The sequence below is a fragment of the Branchiostoma lanceolatum genome, chromosome 7 (assembly GCF_035083965.1).
Source record: "Branchiostoma lanceolatum isolate klBraLanc5 chromosome 7, klBraLanc5.hap2, whole genome shotgun sequence".
NCBI lineage: Eukaryota > Metazoa > Chordata > Leptocardii > Amphioxiformes > Branchiostomatidae > Branchiostoma > Branchiostoma lanceolatum.
The window spans coordinates 12,579,976-12,589,012 of NC_089728.1; positions in this window are offsets into that span (position 1 = coordinate 12,579,976).

Below are 9,037 nucleotides of genomic sequence, written 5' to 3' on the forward strand. Positions count from 1 at the left end.
TATATTGCGGCCTACATTGTGGCCTATATTGCGGCCTACATGGCGGCCTACATTGCGGCCTACATACATTGCGGCCTACATTGCGGCCTACTTGAAGCCTACATACATTGCGGCCTACATTGCGGCCTATATTGCGGCCTATTACGGCCTATATGAAGCCTATATAGCGGCCTACATGGCGGCCTATATTGCGGCCTACATTGCGGCCTACATGAGGCCTACATTTTCCCCAAAAGGGTAGACAGGCCAGGTAAACAGCCCAGGCCAGGTGAGAATCTGTTATGTCACTATTAAAGAAGCAAAGAGGACCAAGGTTAGTTGCTACATTCAGCTCATACCTAACCCCTAGCGGAGTACACAGTGTTTGAACGTCCCGACCACGATCGTATTTGCACTGCTTTTCTATGTAATTTCAAGTAGGCCGCCATGTAGGCCGCAATGTAGGCCGCAATGTATGCTTCATGTAGGCCGCAATGTGATTTTTGAGTTGAGTGAGTCATTTGTGTCAATAAGAAGGTTATGTGATTCGAACTTATATAATTGTCTTTTGAGAATTTTTTTAAGAGGCTGTTTTTTACAGTTTAGGCGTCAAATTACATAGAAAAGCAGTGCAAATACGATCGTGGTCGGGACGTTCAAACACTGTGTACTCCGCTAGGGGTTAGGTATGAGCTGAATGTAGCAACTAACCTTGGTCCTCTTTGCTTCTTGAATAGTGACATAACAGATTCTCACCTTTCGCTTCCTGAAATAAAAAAAAATCTGCATCGATATCATAGTGCTCTGCAAGGGGGCAGTTCTGAGCTTCATGTAGTAGCCAATCTTGCAATTTGGTTCTCTGATACTGACATAAGGTCTCGTACCGCAATAAGGCCGTACCATTGGTTTACATGTTATATTGCGCAACTTTTATGGCCAAAAATCCAACAAAGAAACACTTTTTGTGTAGATGTTTTGCTTTCTACCGTTAGCACACCTCTTCCTGGGGCACTGAAAAAAATGTCACAAAAATCTGACCCGGCGATCGATATTTATAGAATTCATGGAATTCTTCGCCAAGAAGGTTATCACGGATTTGCACAGCGTTTGTGTGTGTGCGTCTTTCCTTCCTCCCGCCCGTCACAAAAATCTGACCCGGCGATCGATATCTATGGCATTCATAACTGCACTATCCACTACGTTCGCAAGAGGCCCTCTTCGGCCGCCAGCCCCTGACCGCATCACTCAGAACAAAAAAGCCGTACACGTCCGACAATCACTCGGATGCCGAAACTTTCCTACCTAATCCTGGCAGTAATTCTCAAGCTTTCGTCCCAAATCCTTTATATATCAGGTGGGGTCGATTAAAGACAATTTATCATCCACATGAACACACCCTGTTGGGGCCTATTCATATTTTTAGACCGCGGATTCTTTGAGACTGTACACTCGGAGTAGTACAGGCACGAGACCATAACAATACACTTTTGGCTTCCTAAAATAAAACTTCTGTATCTGCATAACTATCATTAGATAATAATACATGTCGACACCAGCTTTACATGTACGTGTTGGCATCTGGTTACAACAAGATAAAATGCAATATTCTTATTGAGAGTAGGTCTAGTTACTAGTAGCATGCATAATGGCCACATGTCTGTTGAAAGCAAACTGTGACACACATGAGTCGTATTACGAAAATGGAGTTCAACTGAGTTGTTTTGTGGCTTATCCATGCGAAATCTGAATTAGTATTTTAGAACCAGACTATCATCACCGTGACTATTTCAGTGCACAGCTGCTGCATTAGGACATTATTGATTTGGGCCATCACACACAAAGTCGTGCATGTACCCCTACTGGGCTCTCATCACTTACTGAACTTGTGCGAACTGGAGAAGACAACGCTAGCCTCATTAGTCAGAGACACATGCCGATAATACATATGGGTTCAGTGTGAAACTTTTCCTTAAATGTGTGGCATAGGGCTTAACGTCCCCTCTGAGTCTTTAGAACCAGTCAATGACCAGGCAGATTGATTATCACTAAACCACCACTCAAAGTGACTCCGACTAAACCACCACTACACTGGAACAAGGTTATTACTCCGGGAAGGAGGATGACCTCCTTCTGGGAGTATTGGGAATGCATTTGTTTGCGCGTTCGCAGCTATAACTCACGATCCCGTTGTCGCATTGGTGTGTAACTTGGCATATCATTTGCCTGGTTCGGCGTGGTGATGCACAATAGCTTTGTTACACCATAACTACTTTAAACGTCAATCCAATATAGTAATTGCACCCCTATAATCAATGCTATGTCCCACTGCCCTGCCATAGGGACCATGTTATAATCCGTTATGCATGACTGGAATACTTCAGGCAGATGCGGGGTATAAATCTTCCTTACTTGCTGTGATCGTATAGTCACTGTTACATTGAAAAATAGACAACGTGCATCACAACACGCAACCTAGCAAACGATATACCAAGTTACATACCAATGCGACAACCGGAATTGTGAGTTTTAGCTGCGAACATGTGCCGAGTGAGCTTCAGTCTGTGTATTAAGTATGCCGTGCACCGTGTCCACTCGCAACTCGCATACAGTATGTGCGCACGGGACGGACGATGCACTTTTACGCACAGTGTGAAAATGGGAAATCTCTGGACCTTCAAACTTACCACACTTGTAGTTTATAATACGGAGGCTGTGACAATGTAAAAAGTTTACGCAGGGGATGAAAGATTGTTGAGAAATATCTCTCAGAAAAGTGCGCGCGCCAGTGTCACTTCCGGGTGGTTAGATCCGGTGACCTTTGACCTTCGTGAAATGTTACGATAATATAAATTAGCCTTTTTTATTGCAAATAGCTTGATAGCTATAGATCAGGCCGGCCTGCAATAAATTGTGGAAAGAGGATTTACTGCATATTTGTGATTTCTGATACATCTTAGTTGTAAGGCTGAATAAGAATGGTTCGTTGATAATTGAAAAGGGGCCATCTATATCTAACTTTGTGACTTCCCCGGAATTTCTAGATCCCATCTGTGACATGCTGTAAAAACATACTTTTCAGCAGGTTGACCACTCATGTATTGAACGAAAAAGATAAACAAACACTTTTTCTTTACTTGCTCTAAAACACTACTTGGACAGTGTGCAGAGATGCAATTTGTGTGGGTCAATACTTGTACATACTATAAATACTTCACGGAGAATTGTGTCCTACGGACTCTTGTTCTGGTTCATTTTACACAACTGAAGTACCTGCCAACTTTCGGTAAGTGGCGCTGCAGCGAGGAGAATGCGCTCCCAATATTATCTTGTATCCTCCTCTCACATGAGGATTTAGCCTCTACCAGACAAAGGGGATGACCAGATCGTGGACTGACTCTCCTGGCCAATTATGCTCCTTTTTGCCGAACTTTACGATCCCTTACCCCAATAGAAAGGCCTGGTGGAGGCTATAAGGATTACCGAAACATAGCCTCCTTTTGAGGCCTCCTGGGCGTCACCGGCAATAATTTTTTAGGGAAGCGCTGATTCGCAATTTTCAACTTATCGGGGCCAGGGTCTTCTGCTGGGGTTGTCGTATTGCTGGGGAATACGGGTTCCCCAGCAATCCCCAGAAAAAGATTGATCCTGGCCCCGATGAGTTGAAAACTGAGAATCAGGGTTGAAAAAATCATCGCCGGCGACGCCCGGGAGGCCTGCAAAGGAGGCCCACCGAAACATTGGTTCTGTAGAAATAACCCTAATATCATAATAATGTCCATTGTTTTTTACACCGATAAAACTATTCATGGACCAAATGTAAAACTAGTATGTTTTACGCTACAGTCTGATAACCAATGTATGACCTGTCGGGCGGTATCTTAGTGTGGGTCCAGAAGGAGAGGCCTGGAATTTCTGACATGAAGTTATGGTTTGGTAAGGTGGTCATGAAAGGGTTAGTCAGGTAACCCCGGAGTCATGTGATGATTCCAGACGGTTAACAGCGTATCTTGCCTAGACCTATATAACTGTATATACTATATACGCGCGCACAAACAACCATCACTACGAACATACAGGAGTCTTGCGTGGATTCCATACGACTAACAGCGCTCCTGATAAAGGTCTTTGCAAAGAGCCTCATTGCCAACAGTGCAGGCAACTGCAGAGCAATACAAAGATTTATTTATACTTAAACATGTCGTCGTCAATGCGAGAAATCAGCGGCATTTCGGTAATAGTCCTTTTTTACCGTGCCGTTCCTTTATATCTCCTCCATATATCTTGAAACAGATATACTGCTTTATCTACTTCTGTTAGCGTTCCGTAAGGTTTTCAAGTTATGTTTTATTTTCACATAAAAACTTATTTACAAATGCCACAGCAGAACACGTGTCTGGTGTGTGCTTGTTTCTGTCATGCATGTTGCGTGACTGTAACTCTATCGGACGGTGTGTTGGGTACATGTTGTTACGGTGATGGTAACCAGGACAGGTGACAGAGATAGTTTACAACACGGCATGGTGACTGACATGGGAGACAGCACGTCAGGTACGCGGCATGGCAAAAATCTCACCACGCTGGCCTGTAGCGACCCTTCATAATGACCAATCAACAGTTTGTTCAGGATCAGCTTTGAATCCATCTTGTCTCCGACCTTTCAGGTCGCCTATCCACTAGACCGATCGCTAAGTGACCGTCGAGCGACCAAAGTGGATTTGTGTGACCCTTGATTTTACAGTAGGAGTATGCTGCACGATGTAAATGTATGATTTCAAAAGAAAACAAAACAAAACATACAAAACGTAAAAAAGATGAGTTCTTAATCTGTTAATTTGGAAGATTGTCGTATACGATCGTATTCCTATTTCTAAAGAGGGTATTTCTTTGCAAGGGACAATATCCATATTTGCACAATTAAATTGGCTAACAAACGTTCTACAATTCAAAATCTACCACTCAAAGGCTGCATACAGATCATTGATATCCAAACTCCGTGAGAATTTTTTCAAGAAATGTGTAGGAGGAATCTATGCATAGATTGCGTGGTATTACAGCTGCCAATTTGATCATCTTTCTCTTTTACACACGTTTTCCCTCTACTAAGCAGCCTTTGAGTGGTAGATTCTGAATTGTAGAACGTTTGTCAGCATCATGCGTTAGTAATACCTCCTAAAGAGCCGATTAAGGAACAATTTAATTGCGCAGATATAGATATTGTCCCATAGCTCATACGTAGATTGATATGGAAAGATGTAGCCTCGAGAGATAATAATATGCTCCAAACTGTACAATTATCATATCATAATGAGCGTCACTTATCAGTTTGTCTGTACATCGGTTAGATCCAGCCTTATGCCATGTCTTGCTAATGATCTGTCACAAATCATCTGTCATGTAATGATGAGCGCCGATTAAGGGTTATCGTCCATGTTTACTTGATGGATCTTTCTTTCTTCAGGGCATGTCATGGGATCGAACCTTGGACCTCTTGGTTCTGTGCCAAGCACTTGCCATTACGCCACATCATGGCACACGGGTTACCGAAACGTTGATAGGTACTTTAGATCATATAGACTTTGGTTGTGTAGAAAGTTGTAATTGTATCCATTGATTTAGTAAACTATTCACGAATACAGTACTAGTGTGTTACTACTAAGTGTGTTCTACGCTACAGTCTGATGCCCAATGTATGACCTGTCGGGCGGCATCTCAGCGTTGGTCCAGAAGGAGAGGTCTGGAATCAAGTTATGCCATGGCCAGGTGGTCATGAAAGGGTTTAACTTAGTTACGGTCAACCATGAGTCATGTGATGATTCCAGATGGTTAACAGCGTATCTTGTCTTCGTGATGTATTATATACGTGCACCAGACATACAAACAGATAGCTTGTCGTCATCAATGGAACATGCAGGAGTCACGTGATGATTCCTGACGGCTAACGGCACCAAACAAACAAAGAACCCGAACCAGTTGTCGTCAATACCGAACAACGTTATGGCTCAGTTCGTCTCTGAATACTGGCGGTCAACAGCCTCTAGGATGGACAGATAGACAAGAAGATGAGATCCCTTTTTGTCATCGCTAACATAATGTCCTTGGTCAACGTAAATGAGATTCTAACCACGGTGTGTCGATCTCATGCAAACAACTTATTTTAGCAAAACGAGATTTTCTGGCACATGTTGGTTTGACTCTGCTTCACCATCGTTGACGTTAGAAAGGCGTGTTATGCCACTGTGACGTAATTCAAGGCTTCCGTGTACGCTTTGAACTCCTACATGTACGTCATCATACACGAAAGCAACGACAGCAGAGAACCTCCCTCTGAGATGTGGAGAATAGAAGAAGAAAGGATTTACGTGAATTCGATGAAAGTGGCGAATGTGTCCTTGCTGGGAAAATAAAGTTCTGGGAGGGTGGTGGTTGGTACAAATGAGGGAACTTAAGCTGAGAACATTTTTCATGAAAGTATAGCGATAGAATAAAGCCAGAATTTCTACATTACGCCTTTGAGAAAGGGGTTGTTATGTACCGGTGGAGAACAGGGTACTCCCAACAAGATTGTTGACGTCATGTTGCCACCGTTGACGTATTATATACAAGTTTAAAACGACGCCTTCTCCTCTCCTTTACATGGACGTTTTAAAGGTTGGTGAACTCCTGCCAACGACCGGTAGCCTGAAAAGGAAGATTATGTGCCTCGTAGCATATCTGGACTTTTACTTCTAGTCATCCTTCTTACCCAACGTTAGATTCATCTTATCATGTTACCATCAACGTCTTCTCGTTCTTTCATTTTTTTCTCATTCCGTTGTTCAGTCAATTTTCCCAAGTAAAATCTATGTGACTTCCTGGTAACGTAACGTTGCACACTTACAGTTTCATTTTTCTGAAATGACAAAATACAAACACATAACGTTACATATGAATAGTACTAGTACTTCTTACTCGTCTTTTTTGCCACGTAAAACACCATCTCGTTGGCGTTTTAAATCCACCCCCACCCCCCAAACGACCGGTCGGGCGAACATTACTAAGAGTCGGGTCTTAACTTTGTAGTGATTCTTTTGCGCTAGGAGCTTCGCAAACAGGACACGCTTGCTGATACAACACAATCGTGCTCCGCCAAAGGAGCATGTCGCGTTTGTGTGGCCCAGCTTGTCTCTGTTGACCGAGCGTAGCGAATTGGAGAAGGGCCGGGGGCCGGCAACCTTCGAGTGTGGTTTGACAAACACAACACTTACTTGTACGTAGCGTTTCTTCTAAAGTTTCTTTCAGACGCCTATGGTACCACAGTAGCATGTTCTGCCTTGGGCACATTCTTTACAAACCGCACCTAGTTGTCTGGTATTACAAACATCCAAACTCGTCTACATCACCTTGTACTTCCAATAACAAACAAGTCATAGTTATGAGTTCATGTTAGGTGACGTATTTTGAAAATTGTTTAATTTGATCAAAGGCAAAACGTTTGCCTTTTGTGAGTGTGATATATATCATCTCATTTTATATAGAATATCGATATAGAAAAGAATACCACAATTCTGTTATCCACCGGGCTCTTCTTTCTGTTTTTAAACATTTTAAGTGTTTTCACTTCAAAAATCGTAAAGCAGAAGTTACCAAGACAACCGCATGCCGTTGTACAAAGAGAGGGCTCTTAAGTAAACAAAACAGAAGAGTCTTTTTCGCGTGCTTAAGGCGCAACTCTTCCTTACAATGCCTTATCCGGCTTAGGAAGATACCTATAATTTGCAGTAGTGATTTAAGGGATCTTCAGTGCCAAGTCACCATGACGACGAACACTTTCAGATTAGCGAGCTGATTAGGATCCGAAACTTCTAAGAGGAAAATATTTCGGGCAATTACAAGATATTTACGTCATTGCGACAAGAACAAAAAAGATAAGAATAGACATTGTCATACAAAAACGCTGCAGGGGTCTACAGGTCCATGTCTTAAAGATAACTGATGTTTTGATGCTTAGAAGGATCACGGTACAAGCTGGTGTGAGACACAGCTACGTTGGATGATGTCTCGACCAGACATTAGTGAAACCGAAGGAAAACTTGCGGACAAATCGAGGAGATTTTAAAGGCAGAGTGAGAAAACACGTCCGATCGCGAAGTCAGTGTCGACTATTATACATGTAGCTAAGGCCCCCATTCCATTAGAAGGAGATCGTGTTGCATGCGACCTCGCTGCGACCTAAATTGGATTTGTGTAACCCTTTACTTTATAACTGGAATACTATACAAAATCTAAAACTTTGACGGAAAAGACAACAAAACATACAAAGCGTAAAAGGACTCGTTCATTATATGTTGAATGCGCTCTGTTGACGTCAAATTCTAGGTCGGAGCGCGTTCGCAGAATGGTCTTCGCAGAATGGGAGTATAACTTAGCATCACTCCACAACGCACATTTTTAGTATCCACATTTAATATGACAATGGACAGCTCAACAGGCTTCTTCATGTGTCAGGGTGGGATAAACGAAATCTAACGTTCACCACTAGCAGTCTGGGTGGGTCTAAGGTGAGAGAACTTAACGTTAAGACGGGGTGTGGTCAGCACAGTAGGTAGATGACGTCAACTTTGCCCTAGCGGTTTTTCATTCTTCCGTTTGAGAATGACGCATGCCTGACAAGTACTATTCTAACTTCCCATGATGGGAAAAGGGACTTAATTGTCAAGAAAAGGGGGCGGTCAGCTCTGTGATACCACAAAACCATTTCTCCGTCAACATTAGCGCGGTCAGCATGTCGGCGGCCACCTTTTGAAGGGTCGGGTCAGTAGAGTTTGTAGTGGCGAACATGTGAAACTTAGTTCCTCTAGACCACATTTGACGGAAAGCTGAAGCTGTAAAACTACTTGTTGTATGTATTTGTATTTTCTTACTGACTTCTGATATATACCCCCTCCTCTCACAAAGAATTTCGGAACGTAGTCGTTCGGAGTTATCCTAGCGACCTTCTGTTGGGAAGGCGTGGTCACTTGTGAGGTTCCACATGTGGAACAGTATGTGTTCAGGTGGACAGATAAAAGTGCCTTTCACG